General features: G+C 35.1%; 1 pseudogene across 1 annotated transcript in view; it reads left to right on the top strand.

Annotated features, from left to right (window-relative positions):
• The window catches only part of LOC309861946 (olfactory receptor 6F1-like), a 300844-nt pseudogene extending 284952 nt beyond the window's left edge, over nucleotides 1-15892 (top strand). The window contains exon 2 of the transcript in view: nucleotides 15782-15892. The product of the transcript in view is annotated as an olfactory receptor 6F1-like (transcript). The remainder of the gene's footprint in view (nucleotides 1-15781) is intronic.
• Nucleotides 15893-16419: the final 527 nt, after the last annotated feature.

Genomic DNA, 16419 nt, shown 5'->3' with positions numbered 1-16419 from the left:
CTTCCGAGTATAGGGATAGAGGGAACATTCCTCAACTTCATAAAATCTATTAAAAACCCACAGTGAATATCATTGTCAATGGGGAAAAGCTGAAAGTCTTCCCTTTGAAATCAGAAACACGACAAAGATGACTATTCTCACTACTGTTGTTCTACATAGTACTACAAGTCCTAGCAACAGTACTCAGACAACAAAAAGAAATAAAAGGTATTCAAACTGGGAAAAAAAGAAGTCAAACTCTCTCTCTTCACAGAGGACATGATACTTTATATGGAAAATTCAAAGGAGATCCTTTACCTCATTGATTAGATTTAATTTCCAGGTATCTTATGGTTCTTGATGCTAGAGTAAATTGAATAAATTCTCTAATTTCCCTTTATATATTTTTATTATTAGTGTATAAGAAAGCCACTTATTTCTGTACATTGACTTTGTATCCTGCAACGTTGCTGAATGGCTGAGTTCTGGTAGTTTGGGAGTAGAGTGATGAGAACTGGGTGATGTATAGAAATGTTGAGACACTGAACTCTATGCACAAGACTAATTTAATACTGTATATAAACTATACTGGAATTTTAAAATTAAAGCATTAAAAATCAACTTTGGTAACATGGATTACCTTCTTCAGAAGTGAAGATGTTTTCATGCAGGTGCATGATGTGGTCACATAGGTGTTGATCACATTACATTAACTCCTTTGGTAGTATTTGTTGCAGTTGGGTTGAAATTATTCAAAATTTAAACTGATCATTTTAGGAAATATGTGATGTAATCTATGTAAGAGTTGCTTAAGGGCAGATGATTTGAAATTATGATTGAGGTTGACCAAGTGGCTACACTTTTTACAATACTGTTCAGTGGAAATTACAGAATGAAAAAACAAAAACAAACGAAAAACAAAACAAAACAAAAAACAAACAAACAAAAAATGGTTTTGGAGCTGCTTTACACAGCTCTGGTCTCTGATCTCTAGAGGAGAACTGAGATAAGTATCCTAATATAGTATGCTTTGGATGTGCTCAAGTGATAATTAAAGAAAACTAACACTTAAGCGTTCAATTCATAAATAAGTTAGTGGAGGACAATTGTCTTTCTTAATTGTTTCTTCTTTTTCCATAAGAGTGCTTACATAGCCACCACGGCAATCTTAATGGTGCATCCTACATGCTTTTTACCCTACATAAATTCACACTTTCTAATTAAAACCTAGAACGTACTTGTCTAAATTTTATATAAAAATACACATATGGATACAGGTATCTTTCATTTTTTAAAGGTTTCTTTAATGCCAGTTTGCTTTTACAAAGGATCTACTTCAGAACTGTTCATGCTAACCCAAAGAATTTGGGAAAAAAAGATTTTTGCTTTTACAAATCTTTATCTATATCCATATCAATATCTAGATCCATATAGATCTAAATTATCTCTATCTCTATATAACTCTGTATCTATAAAATTTGTGAAATTGCCATTCAGCGTGTGTTTGGCAGCAAATGATTAGAAAGGCAACATGGACACCAAACAGTGAGCTTGGCAAAGACAAGTCACTTCTCTAAGAACTACATTAAACATCTCAGCATCTATTCTGTATAGCTTTGAACTGTGTGTGTGAGCCCCTGTTTATGCTATTTATTTTTTACACCCAACAGCAAGGTGTGTTCTAAGGTATTTGAAAAGCCTATGAGTGGTTATTTTTTGAGTTGATGAAAAATTTCTCATAAAAACTAATGGTAATTGTTTCTTCACATCATGCATTTTCAGCTAATGGAAGCTTTTGGTGGAGTGCTCTTTTAGAGAGCAAGGAGAACATATATGTAGTAAAAGTATAAGAAAAAATAAGTCTAATGGTGTGTGTTTGTGTGTGTGTGTGTGTGTGTGTGTGTGTGTAAATTTTGAAAGACAAATACTGGAAAGAATCCAGGTAACTATGTTTTGTTTTGGCAATCCATTTTTTCCCTAAGTATGTGAAATTAAAGTATTCATAATTTCACGTTTATAATTATTTATTTTTTATTTCTCATACACATAAATACATTTCCAGTAAATAACCAATAATAATGATAGTTTTAAATCATTGTGATGACAATGACAAAGATAAAGATTCTAAACTATACAGCTATTCATCAGTGATAATTTATAGTCAAATAGTCACTATGTTTTCATTATGAATTACTTGTTATACCCCATGTTTCTTTATATCTGTTCCACATAAAATGTACAGGTTCTAATAGTCCAATTTCACATTTCTTATAATTAGGTGAGTTAAAATCACATCTAGCTTTTTTTTTTAAGTTTTATTTATTTATTTATTTATTTGACAGAGAGAGATCACAAGCAGGCAAAGAGGCAGGCAGAGACAGAGAGGAGAAAGCAGGCTCCCAGCAGAGCAGAGAGCCCGATGCGGGCCTCGATCCCAGGACCCTGAGATCATGACCTGAGCCGAAGGCACCATCTTAACCCACTGAGCCACCCAGGCGCCCCACATCTAGCTTTAAACCTAAACTTTCTCCAGTGTGCTGGTAAGAAGCGTCAAAATAAACCCGTTCTCACTGCAAAACAGAATTTAAAGTATAGGCTTTATATATACATTTATTTATTTATATTTAACAGAGGGAGTCTGAGCATAAGTATGTGGAGCAGAAGGCAAAGGGAGAGGGAGAAGCAGGCTCCTTGATAAGCCAGGAGCCTAATGTGGGGCTCAATCCCAGGTCCTGAGTTCATGACCTGAGCCAAAGGTAGATGTTTAAATGACTTGAGGCACCCGGGAACCCCTGAAGGACAGGTCTTCTAATTAATTTCTGTCTTTCAGAAAATATGCCTGCCTAATTATGCACTTATCTACTTATGCTGATTCACCATTGTGGAATTTAAAAGATTTTTTAAAAGATTTTACTTATTTATTTGACAGACAGAGATCACAAGCAGGCAGAGAGGAAGGGAAGCTGGCTCCCCGCTTAGCAGAAAGCCATATGCAGGGCTGGATCCCAGGACCCTGGGATCATGACCTGAGCCAAAGGCAGAGATTTTAACCCACTGAGACACCAAAGTGCCCCAATTTTAAGGATTTTTATGGATCAAAAACACACAAACATGCACCAACACAAATATTCCACTGTGTGTTCCAGATCTCTTTATACTCTGACAAGTGTACTCATTTTTTTAATCAATGTATATATAGAATATTAAGTAATATAATTTAAAATTCCTAATACACTAAAGCAATGCAAGCTATGTATTATTTGTCCATTTGGTAGAATATTTTATGTAAACACTTAGAATGAAATGAAATCTCATGTAGAAATCCAAGAAAGGAATCTGCAGATATTTACACTGATTTAGAACCCACAGGATGCTTCTTGCATTATATAAAAGCCATTTTACAATGGCATACACTTTACATAACTGCTAGCTATGGAAAATAATTATTTTGTTTTAAAAAATTCTTTTTTAAAAGATTTTATTCACTTATTTGACAGACATAGATCACAAGTAGGCAGAGAGAGAGAGAAGAAAGCAGGCTCCCCGAGCAGTGGAGAGCCTGATGCAGGGCTTGATCCCAGGAACCTGGAATCATGAGCCGAGCCAAAGGGAGAGGCCTTAACCCACTGAGCCACCCAGGTGCCCCTGTTTTTAAAAAAATTTTTATTGTAGGCATACACACAGAGGTATTATTAGGCAATTTTCAAGAACAAAGATTGACTTTATGTGACTAATTCATTCAAAGTCCTTCCTGGGAAAATTAGTGTGGTAACCTGGATTACTGGTTTACCAGTCTTCCAGTTGAATAAACAAAATCACTGGTGAAATATTCAGCATGTTAGATTGATACAGGGATCTTGAGAAAAGAGAAAGGAATTCAAATTTTTGTGAAATATGGTAGGGTGACCTGTGTTTATAGCCTCTTGAAGTCTAATGTGTAATTTTTTATAACTCTTCCAGGAAAGCCAAATTCAAGATACTCTTAGGTAAATACATATCATTTCCACACCTCTGTAGATGATTAGTCTTGTTGTGTGATCAAGAATGATTTTCCTTCAACAATAGTTTTGATCAAAATCAATGAGACTGTAGGACATAAAAATCTGTGTGTCAGTGGAAATTCTGTATTATCTAGGTTAAAAGGACATCTTCCTACTCTATCACTAGGTCACTGACCCAGGCTTGAATAATTCATTTCATAAATCTGTGATTTACTTTCTTTATCTTTCAATAATGAGATAGTTTTAAAAATCATATGTTATGTACATTTATGAATTAGTAAATTTATGAATAACTTTATGAATCAGGATTTTTCAGTATTTAATTTTCAACTCTAAATATAATCATAGGAATAAAGATATGCAAAAACACTGATGCATATTGACATCAAGAGATGGAAATATGTAATTCATTTTGAACTTTGACAGCATCTGGAGGATTATTCTCATGAACAATATGGACATCTATGATATGAGTAACACAGGAGATCATAATATAGTTGTACCATAGCAAGCAAAATCTCCTAGGTAAGAACATTTTTCATTGGAAACAGAACACAAATTCAATTTCAAATAAAGGTATTGTGAGAGAGACAAGATGGTGGGGAAGTAGGAGGAGGCGACCTTTCAACCTGTACCTTAAACTCAGCTGATTACCTACCAAAAAACTCTGATCACCCATGAAATCAGCCTGAGATCAGAACTATACACGTCTGGATTTCTACAGGGGCAGAAGACGCCAGTGGGCAGGTAAAGTGGACTGGGAATGGGGAACTGATATTGGAAGATAAACAACAGGGGGAGGGAGCCACCAGAGGCGACCAGTTGGAAAGTAATACCCCTAATATGGGAGTGCCCTTCATCTGGGGACCAGCATTAACTTGGAGACTAGATGAAAGCACTCAAAAAGAGGAAAGGAGGGCGCCTGGGTGGCTCAGTGGTTAAGCCGCTGCCTTCGGCTCAGGTCATGATCTCAGGGTCCTGGGATCGAGTCCCGCATCGGGCTCTCTGCTCAGCAGGGAGCCTGCTTCCTCCTCTCTCTCTCTCTGCCTGCCTCTCTGCCTACTTGTGATTTCTCTCTGTCAAATAAATAAATAAAATCTTTAAAAAAAAAAAAAAAAAAAAAAAAAAAAAAAAAAAAAAAAAAAAAAAAAAGAGGAAAGGATCATGAGGGGGGAATTATTGGAATCGGGGCAGCTAGGGACAGGGGCTTAAGTCCCCTTACACCAGTTAGAATGGCCAATATTGGCAAGACAGAAAACAACATGTCTTGGAGGGGATGTGGAAAAAGGGGAACCCTCTTACACTGTTGGTGGGAATGCAAGTAGGTGCAGCCTCTTTGGAAAACAGTGTGGAAATTCCCCAAGAAATTAAAAATAGAGCTTCCCTATAACCCTGCCATTGCACCTCAGGGTATTTACCCTGAAGATACAGGTGTAGTGAAAAGAAGGGCCATCTGTACCCCAATGTTTATAGCAGCAATGGCCATGGTCGCCAAACTGTGGAAAGAACTAAGATGCCCTTCAATGGACGAATGGATAAGGAAGATGTGGTCCATATACACTATGCAGTATTATGCCTCCATCAGAAAGGATGAATACCCAACTTTTGTATCAAGATGGACAGGACTGGAAGAGATTATGCTGACTGAAATAAGTCAAGCAGGGAGAGTAAATTATCATATGGTTTCTCTCTTTTGTGGAGCATAACAAATAGCATGGAGGATAAGGAGAGTTAGGAGAAGGGAGTTGGGGGAAATTGGAAGAAGAGGTGAACCATGAGAGACTATGGACTCTGAAATACAGTCTGAGGGTTGTTAAGGGGTGAAGGGTGGGAGGTTGGGGGAACCAGGTGGTGGGTATTAGAGAAGGCACGGATTGCATGGAGCACAGAGTGTGGTGCAAAAACAATGAATACTGTTATGCTAAAAAAAAAACATAAATAAATTTTAAAAATGCATTCTAAGAAAAACAAAAACAATGAATACTTTTATGCTGAAAATTAATCGATTAATTAATTAATTAATTAATTAAAGGTTTTGTGAGACCAATTTTATTAGACAATCTGCATGAATGTCATGGAGTCAGGTAAAAATACAACAGAGCCAAGATATCTGACTAAATAGTAGAATATGTCCAAATAAATAAACTGTAAACCCCAAAAGAATACTATTTGTATTTTAAGAAAGTTTTTGCATACATTTTCACCTTCTACTACCTATATAGAATATCTATTTTAATAACATTAATTGTTTATCCTCCTTTTTCAGTTGTGTGTGTGTTTGTGTGTGTGGAAAATATTGATCTATATTTATTTCAGAATCAATACTTCAAAATATTTAATATTTGAAGGTTAAGATAGGGGATGCATTTACGTAGATAGATGATAACTTGCTAGATAATAGAAGGATGATAGATGACAAATATAATTATCTAAGTATATAATTTAAATTACAGTCACTCAGAATCCCTGCATCTTAAATTTATCATTGATGAAATATCAGTGTGATAAGAATTTCAAGAGACAGAAATCAGGTCAAATACAATTTAATTCTGTAATATATTCTGATGTATCGCAGTTGTCAACTTATCTTCCTGCATTTATTTTCTTCTTTTTCTTGTTCTATTATTATTATTATTTATAAACATATAATATATTTTTATCCCCAGGGGTACAGGTCTGTGACTTGCCAGGATTACACAATTCACATCACTCACCATAACACATACCCTACCCAATGTCCATAACCCCACCCCCCTTCTCGAACCCCCGCTCCCCCCCAGCAACCCTCAGTTTGTTTTGTGAGATTAAGAGTCACTTATGGTTTATTTCCATCCCAATCCCATCTTGTTTCATTTAATCTTCTACCCCCTTAACCTCCCATGTTGTATCACCACTTCCTCATATCAGGGAGATAATATGATAGTTGTCTTTCTCTGATTGACTTATTTCACTAAGCATGATACCCTCTAGTTCCATCCACATTATCGCAAATGGAAAGATTTAATTTCTTTTGATGGCTGTATAGTATTCCATTGTGTATATATACCACATCTTCTTTATCCATTCATCTGTTGATGGACATCTAGGTTCTTTCCATAGTTTGGCTACTGTAGACATTGCTGCTATAAGCATTCGGGTGCATGTGCCCCTTCGGATCACTACGTTTGTACATTTAGGGTGAATACGCAGAAGTGCAATTGCTGGGTCATAGGGTAGGTCTATTTTCAACATTTTGAGGAACCTTCATGCTGTTTTCCAGAGTGGATGCACCAGCTTGCATTTCCACCAACAGCGTAGGAGGGTTCCCCTTTCTCCACATACTCGTCAGCATATGTCCTGTCCTGACTTGTTAATTTTAGCCATTCTGACTGGTGGGAGGCAGTATTTCTTTGTGGTTTTGATTTGTATTTCCCTGATGCCGAGTGATGTGTAGTATTTTTCCATGTGTCTGTTGGCCATCTGGATATCTTCTTTGCAGAATGTATGTTCATGTCTTCTGCCCATTTCTTGATTGGATTATTTGTTCTTTGGGCGTTGAGTTTGCTAAGTTCTTTATAGATTTTGGACACTAGTCCTTTATCTGATATGTCATTTGCAAATATCTTCTCCCATTCTGTCAGTTGTCTTTGGGTTTTGTTAACTGTTTCCTTTGCTGTGCAAAAGCTTTTGATCTTGATGAAATCCCAATAGTTCATTTTTGCCCTTGCTTTCCTTACCTTTGGTGACATTCCTAGGAAGATGTTGCTGCAGCTGAGGTTGAAGAGGTTGCTGCCTGTGTTCTCCTCAAGGATTTTGATGGATTCCTTTCTCACATTGAGGTACTTCATTCATTTTGAGTCTATTTTCATCTGTGGTGTAAGGAAAGGGTCTAATTTCATTTTTATGCATGTGGCTGTTTAATTTTACCAACACCATTTACTGAAGAGGCTGTCCTTTTTCCACTGGACATTCTTTCCTGCTTTGTCGAAGAGTAGTTGACTATAGAGTTGAGGGTCTATTTCTGGGCTCTCTATTCTGTTCCTTTGATCTAGGTGTCTGTTGTTGTGCCAGTACCATGCTGTCTTGATGATGACAGCTTTGTAATAGAGCTTGAAGTCCAGAATTGTGATGCCACCAACTTTAGCTTTATTTTTCATTTTCTGGTTCCATATAAATTTTAGGATTATTTGTTCCATTTCTGTGAAAAAAATGGGTGGTATTTTGATAGGAATTGCATTAAATATGTAGATTGCTTTAGGTAACATAGGCATTTTCACAATATTTATTCTTCCAATCTAGGAGCATGGAACATTTTCCCATTTCTTTGTGTCTTCCTCAATTTCTTTCATGAGTACTTTATAGTTTTCTGAGTATATATTCTTAGCCTCTTTGTTTAGGTTTATTCCAGGTGTCTTATAGTTTTGGGTGCAATTGTAAATGGGATTGACTTCTTAATTTCTTTTTCTTCTGTCTTGTTGTTGGTGTAGAGACATGCAACTGATTTCTGTGCATTGATTTTATATCCTGACACTTTACTGAATTTCTGTACAAGTTCTAGCAGTTTTGGAGTGGAGTCTTTTGGGTTTTCCACATATAGTATCATATCATCTGTGAAGAGTGATACTTTGACTTCTTCTTTGCCGATTTGCATGCCTTTAATTTTATTTTGTTGTTTGATTGCTGAGGCTAGGACTTCTAGTACTATGTTGAATAGCAGTGGAGATAATGTACAACCCTGCTGTGTTCCTGACCTTAGCAGAAAAGCTTTCAGTTTTTCTTCATTGAGAATGAAATTTGTGGTGGGTTTTTCATAGATGGCTTTGATAATATTAAGGTATGTGCTCTCTATCCCTACACTTTGAAGAGTTTTGAACAGGAAAAGATGCTCTACTTTGTCAAATATTTTTTAGCATCTATTGAGTGTATCATATCGCTCTTGTTCTTTCTTTTATTAATGTTTCTTATCTTTTTATTAAAGATTATCTTGATCTTATCTTTTATTAATGTTTCTTTTATTAATGTTTGTTGTATCACATTGATTGATTTGTGGATGTTGAACCAAACTTGCAGCCCTGGAATAAATCCCACTTGGTCATGGTGAATAATTTTTTTTAATGTACTGTTGAATCCTATTGGCTAATATTTTGTTGAGAAATTTTGCATCGGTGTTTATCAATGATATTGGTCTGTAGTTCTCTTTTTTTATGTAATTCTTGTCTGGTTTTAGGATCAAGGTGATGCTGGCCTCATAAAATGAGTTTGGATGTTTTCCTTCCTTTTCCTTTTTTTGTAAACATTTCTGGAGAATAGGAATTAGTTCTTCTTTATTTTTATTTTTTTTTATTTTTAAATTTTTTTTAAATTTTTTTTTTTTTTTTTTTTTGGTCAGAGAGAGAGAGAGAGCGTGAACACAGGCAGACAGAATGGCAGGCAGAGGCAGAGGGAGAAGCAGACTCCCTGCCGAGCAAGGAGCCTGATGTGGGACTCGATTCCAGGACGCTGGGATCACGACCCGAGCCGAAGGCAGCTGCTTAGCCAACTGAGCCACACAGGCATCCCATGGAATTAGTTCTTCTTTAAATGTTGGGTAGAATTCCCCCAGGAAGCTGTCTGGCCATGGGCTTTTGTTTATTTGGAGATTTTTGATGACTGTTTCAATCTCCTTACTGGCTATCAATCTGTTCAGGTTTTTTATTTCTTCCTGGTTCAGTTGTGGTAGTTTATATGTCTCTAGGGATGCATCCAGTTCTTCCAGATTGTCAAATTTGTTAGCATAGAGTTGCTCATAGTATGTTCTTATAATTATTTGTATTTCTTTGGTGTTATTTGTGGTCTCTCCTCTTTCATTCATGATTTTATTTATTTGGGTCCTTTCTCTTTTCTTTTTGATATATCTGGCCAGGGGTTTATCAATCTTATTAATTCTTTCAACGAACCAGCTCCTAGTTTCATTGATTTGTTCTATTTTTTTTATTGTTTGTTTGTTTTTGGTTTCTATTTAATTGATTTATGCTCTGATCTTTATGATTTCTCTTCTCCTGCTGGGTTTAGGGTTTCTTTCTTGTTCTTTCTCCAGCTCCTTTAGTTGTAGGGTTAGGTTGTGTACCTGAGACCTTTCTTGTTTCTTGAGAAAGGCTTGTACCACTATGTATTTTCCTCTCAGGATTGCCTTTGTTGTGTCCCACAGATTTTGAACCAGTGTGTTTTCATTATCTCTTGTTTCCATGAATTTTTTTCAATTCTTCTTTAATTTCCTGGTTGACCCATTTATTCTTTAAAAAGATGTTGTTTAGTCTCCATGTATTTGGGTTCTTTCCAAATTTCTTCTTGTGTTTGAATTCTAGCTTCAAAGCATTGTGGTCTGAAAATATGCAGGGAATGATACCACCTGCATTTACTTTCATAACTTTATCTTCCCTGTAATGTAGTACTTGATCAAGATTATAGGCTTGTTTTTTCTGGTTACCATGAAGTCATCAACAGAATGTTTTCTGCTACTTCTTTCCTCCTATATATTCTAAAATGTAGGTGCCAAAATATCAAGTTTTTAGGGAAAATTTTTAAATCAAAAAGCTTGGAAATGACTTTAAATAGCTTCAGTATTTGTTATTTATAGTTTTCCCACTTGATAAAACCAACATAAAGAGAAAAAAAATAAGTTACTTGTATTTATTTTTACCTAAAGAAAAAAAATCTTTTTTACCTTGGGCCTTGAAATATTCAAGGCTGATATTCAACAGTTGAATGTATTTCCCTGTCATATTCAGAGGTCCTTTAAATAATATATCATGATAGGATACCAGAACAGAGAAACATGATTAATACATGGCATCAAATAACAGATTTGATGTGCCACTCATGATTTATATTCTTTGCTGATTTTTTTTCATTTTTAGAGGTGAATAATACTAACTACCTCAATGTGAACCTCATCATTTATAGCTTTATGTAAAATAAATTTGTGGTAAGAGTGATCATAATTTTATTGGTAATTTCAAATATATCTTTTATTTGTCAATAATTAACTTGTCAATATAAATTTTATCCTATTAAAAATGGTCTAATATGTGATACATTAAATCTGAATGGCATTTGTAAAAAAATGCCTTCCCACCATTTCCTTTATAGTTTGTCAAAGGCAACATATTATTAAAACATTAACTGTCCTGCACACATTCAGGTTCCTGTTGTAAGTTTTGTACAATAATCTTGGACTTCCCAACATGGTGTCATATCCAGGAAACCACAGTTAAATCCAATGTGAAACTTGAATTTTTGGAAAAAATTTTAGAAAAGTTTTGTGAAACTTTCCTATTATATGTTTTATTCTAAAAGTGTATAGATTTATCTCTGCATTTAGCAGAGTATCCTCCCCTCAGGTGAGACTTCCAAGTGACCATCACCATAATGGCTGTATTTATAGGGGAAATGATGGGGTCTGATGTTAAACATTTGTTTGTCTATTTAATTTTTTATCATATAAACATATATGAGTATATATATATATACTCATATATATATATGATGTTAAACATTTGTTTGTCTATTTAATATTTTATCATATAAACATATATGAGTATATATATATGAGTCATATATATATGACATTAAACATTTGTTTGTCTATTCAATTTTTTATCATATAAACATATATGAGTATATATATATATGCAAGAGCCTTTCATTTTATCTGACATACACTTTTATTTATCTAATGGTATTTATATTGTGGATTAATAACATTCCATACTTTTCCTCATTTTTTCTTTGTTTTTTTCTTTTATTTTAGTTTATTATTTGTTTTTTTTTAATTTATTTTTTATTTTCAGTGTAACAGTATTCATTTTTTTTGCACCACACCCAGTGCTCCATGCAATCCGTGCCCTCTATAATACCCACCACCTGGTACCCCGACCTCCCAACCCCGCTCCTTCAAAACCCTCGGATTGTTTTTCAGAGTCCATAGTTTCTCATGGTTCACCTATGCTTCTTTATTTTTAAATTTTATTTTATTTTTTAAGTGTTCCAAGATTATTTATTTTTTTTATGCACCACACCCAGTGCTCCATGCAATACATGCCCTCCCTAAGACCTACCATCAGGCTCACCTAACTACCCATTCCCCTCATTCCAAAACCCTCAGTTTGTTTCTTATGGTCCACAGTCTCTTATGGTTTGTCTCCCACTCTGATTTCCCCCAATTCACTTTTCTTTTCCTTCTCCTAAGGTTCTCCATGTTATTCCTTATGCCCCCAAAATAAGTGGAACCATATACTATTTGACTCTCTCTGCTTGACATACTTCATTCAGCACAATCTCCTCCAGTTCTGTCCACGCTGATACAAAAGTTGGGTATTCATCCTTCTGATGGAGACATAATATTCCATTGTGTATATGGACTGTATCTTCTTTATCCATTTGTCTGTGTAAGGGCTTCTTGGTTCTTTCCAGTTTTTTGATTGTCATCATTGCTGCTATGAACATTGGGGTACAGATGGCCCTTCTTTTCACTATGTCTGCATATTTGGGTTTATTCACCCCAAGTGCAATTTCGGGGTCATAGTGTAGGTCTATTTTTAATTTCTTAAGTGATCTCCACATTGTTTTCCAAGGTGGCTTCATTCTCACCAATTTGCATTCTCATCAACAGTGTAAGAGGTTTCCCATTTCTCCACTTCCTCTCCAACAAATGTTGTTTACTGTCTTGTTAATTTTGGCCATTCTAAGTGGTGTAAGGTGGTATCCCAATGAGGTTTCAATTTGAATAACCCTGATGTTTAATGATGATGAATATTTTTTTCATGTGTCTCTTAGCCATTTGTATGTCTTCACTGGAGAAGTGTCTGTTCATGTCTTCTGCCTATTTTTTTAATGTGATTATCTGTTTTTTGGGTGTTTTGAGTTCTTTATAGATCTTGGATAACAGCCCTTTGTAGTGCCATTTGTGAATATCTGCTCCCATTCTGTGGGTTACCTCTTTGTTTCATTGACTGTTTCGTTTGCTGTGCAGAAGCTTTTCTGGGCATATGGAAACTACGAGAGAAATCTTTCTGCATTTTCCTGTTTTTTACTCGTATTTCTTGTGTATGCTTGAGAGTGTGAATATGTCTGTGGGTGTGTGCACATATGTATGCATATTCTTGTTTCATGTTGGAGACATCCCAAAAGCATGGTATCATTTGTATCTAGGTAGTATTTAAGAATAAGATATAACATACTGTTTAGAACTTGTTCACTTATGATGGATAATTTCTCATGTGGAGAATTTCTCCTCCCACCTCCAAGAGAAGCTTAGGATTTTATTTCCTTTTTTCCATTTAAGTGACTGTTCATTCCTTTATCTAACTTCATTTATTCAAATGGTCCTGAAATATTTTCCCTCTCATTGGGCCTTCTGGCACCTGTTCTATTTTGACTTAGATATACTCTTTATCACCATGATATTTTTTTAAGATGGAGAAATTACAAACATATGTGATTAAATTCACACACTGATCTAAATTATAGTTCTAAATAAAATATTTCACTCATATGTGGAATTTAAGAACCAAAACAAATGATCCTAAGACCAGAAAGAGACAAAAAGAGAGGCAAACCAAGAAAATGATTTTAATTATAAAGAACAACAATATAGTTACCAGACAGGAGCTGGATGGAGTATTGGATGAAATAGAGGATGGGTATTAAGAGTGCACCTGTCTTCTCTCTCTGACCTTCTTCTCGCTCATGCTCTCCCTCACTGTCTCTCTCTCAAATAAATAAATAAAAATAAAAAATCTTTAAAAAAATTATAAAAGAGTGCACCTGTTAGGAGAAGCACAGGGTGTTCTGTGGATGAGTTGAATCACTAAACTGTACACTTGAGACTTATTTTACACTGTATGTTAAATAACTAGAATTTAAACCAAAAAAAGTTTAAAAAGAAAGTAAGTGAAAAAATGAGTAAGGCAAAGCAACATAAAGTAGTGTGTAACATTTAAGTATTAGAGAAACTGATACATAAAACAATGCTACTTTGAAGAACTCTGGAAGATTTGTGAAACCTACCATGAGTATGGTGTGTAGATAATTAGTTGAAGGTTATCCTTGAAGTGTATCATTCAGAAACTGGTTAAGAAGTCAGAAGAGAATTATTTTGTATAAATAATCCTTCACAATAAGGATTCACTAATGGATGTTATGCACAAGTGATGAATCACTGAACACTACATCAAAAACTAAAGCGGTAGTATACAGTGGCTAACTGACCATAAAAAGAAAAATTCCATTAATGATTTCAGAACAGATGAAATAATTCATTTTGCCTGACTTCAAGGATGTTTGATTAGATACTAATGTGAAAAAAGGATTAAATAAGGGAATATTACTTCTCAACAGAAGCTGATAGGTTGCTGATATGTTGCTGGACTTTAGAAGTAAGTCATAGTTATGAAAGAAAATGATCCTTTATGGGTCATAAATATTCTTAACTTATTCATAAATTATTAGATCATATTTTATATCCTAAATTATTCTTAAAATAAATGTATAATGTAGGTATTTTAATTTAGTTTTATGCAAATATTTTGAGTAAACATCTGATTTAGCAATACTGTAATCACTATTAAGGCATACTTATCCAAATGATTTTGGATGAGATATATATAGAGAGAGAGAAAGAAAGAGAGGGAGAGCTTTTAAAATATTCCAAAGATTACTTAGAAAAGATATAGGCTACTAATATTTGCATCCTTATTTTAATTTCTGGTTCAAAAATATTTTTTGGGGCGCCTGGGTGGCTCAGTGGGTTAAAGCCTCTGCCTTCGGCTCAGGTCATGATCCCAGGGTCCTGGGATCGAGCCCCGCATCGGGCTCTCTGCTCAGCGGGGAGCCTGCTTCCTCCTCTCTCTTTGCCTGCCTCTCTCCCTACTTGTGATCTCTGTCAAATAAATAAATAAAATCTTAAAAAAATATATTTTTTGTTTGTTTTATTTTGTTTTTCTAAAAATAGGAAAGTTCAATTATTCACATAAGAGGTGTAAGATTTTCAACAACACAGTGTGACTAAAATGATAAATTCAAAAGACACTCTTTCCCATCCTTAATTCACTTTTCTGTCTCTTTTTAGGAAAATTCTATCAATGCCACATGGAAAATGATACTCAAACACCAGCTGAATTCATTCTATTGGAGTTGTTCCCACCAACAAGAATTGAACTCTTCATCGTCATCATTCTTATTTTTATAATTGCTCTGTTTGACAACCTGTCCATGATTCTCTTCATCTTTTTAAACAAACATGTATTTTTTAGTCAGCGCTCTCTCATTGACCTAAACACATCTCCACCATTGTCCCCAAGATGGCATCTGATTATTTCTCTGGAAAAAAAAATCTATTTCACTCAGACTGTGACTGCTGTCTGAGCATACTACCTCAGTCCTTATGTGGAGTTCAGAGTTTCTTCTTCATGGCTGTAGCTGGTGGATAAGGATTACTATTGGCCTCTATGGCCTACAATCTTTATGTGGGTATTTGCTCTCTTCTCCACTATTCCACTGGTATGAGCAAAAGAGTATTTGTGCTGATGATAACAGGATCTTGGATATTGGGCTCAGTCAACTCCTGTGCCCACACTTTATGTGCCTTTGGAATCCCTTATTATAGATCCAGAATCATCAACAGTTTCTTTTGTAATGTTCCAGCCATGTTGACTCTGGCCTGCATTGACACCCGGGTCTATGAGTACACAGTATTTGTGAGCACCACATTTCTCCTTGTGTTTCCTTTCACTGGCATTGCATGTTCCTATAGCCAGGTGCTCCATGCCATCTGCCACATGCAGTCAACAGAAGGGAGGAAGAATGCCTATTCTACCTGTAGCACCCACCTCACAGTGGTGGCTTTCTACTATGCACACTTTGCTTACATTTATCTATGCCCAAGATCCTTCTGATCTCCAACAGACAGCAAAGTCCTGGCTGTCTTCTACATGATTCTGACCCCAATGGTCAACCCCATCATCTACAACCTGAGAAACAAGGAGGTGATGGGGGCCTAAGAAGAGTGATTCATAAAGTCTGCTTTTTAAAAATGTAGACACATTTTTCACATATGTACCCAACATTGATTATGATTATAAGTCCATTCATCAGTGTATGGTAACTAAAATGTTATTTTATGCTTAGAGTGGAAGGACTAAAATCAGAAAAAAAGAAAATCACTCATGTATGGACAAATTTGTTTTGCAAGTATCCATAATTATAAGCCTTTGTTTTTGTTTTTCTTTTTTTATAAGTTTAAAATGTACTAATTTTTCTAATATATTCTCTATGAAAATAGTTCTTAGTCATGCAGAAATGAAAATGGAAACTGTCTAAATGAGGTTGTCATTATACATAAAAGTTATAGTATTTTAAATTTATTTTCCAATACAGGTAAACAGAAAAATAAATGTTTCCTTAATATGTAGATCTAAATGAA

This window comes from Mustela nivalis (genome assembly GCF_964662115.1).
Source record: "Mustela nivalis genome assembly, chromosome: 3".
In the NCBI taxonomy this organism is placed as follows: Eukaryota; Metazoa; Chordata; class Mammalia; order Carnivora; family Mustelidae; genus Mustela; species Mustela nivalis.
This window is presented reverse-complemented; position numbering and strand designations above follow the sequence as displayed.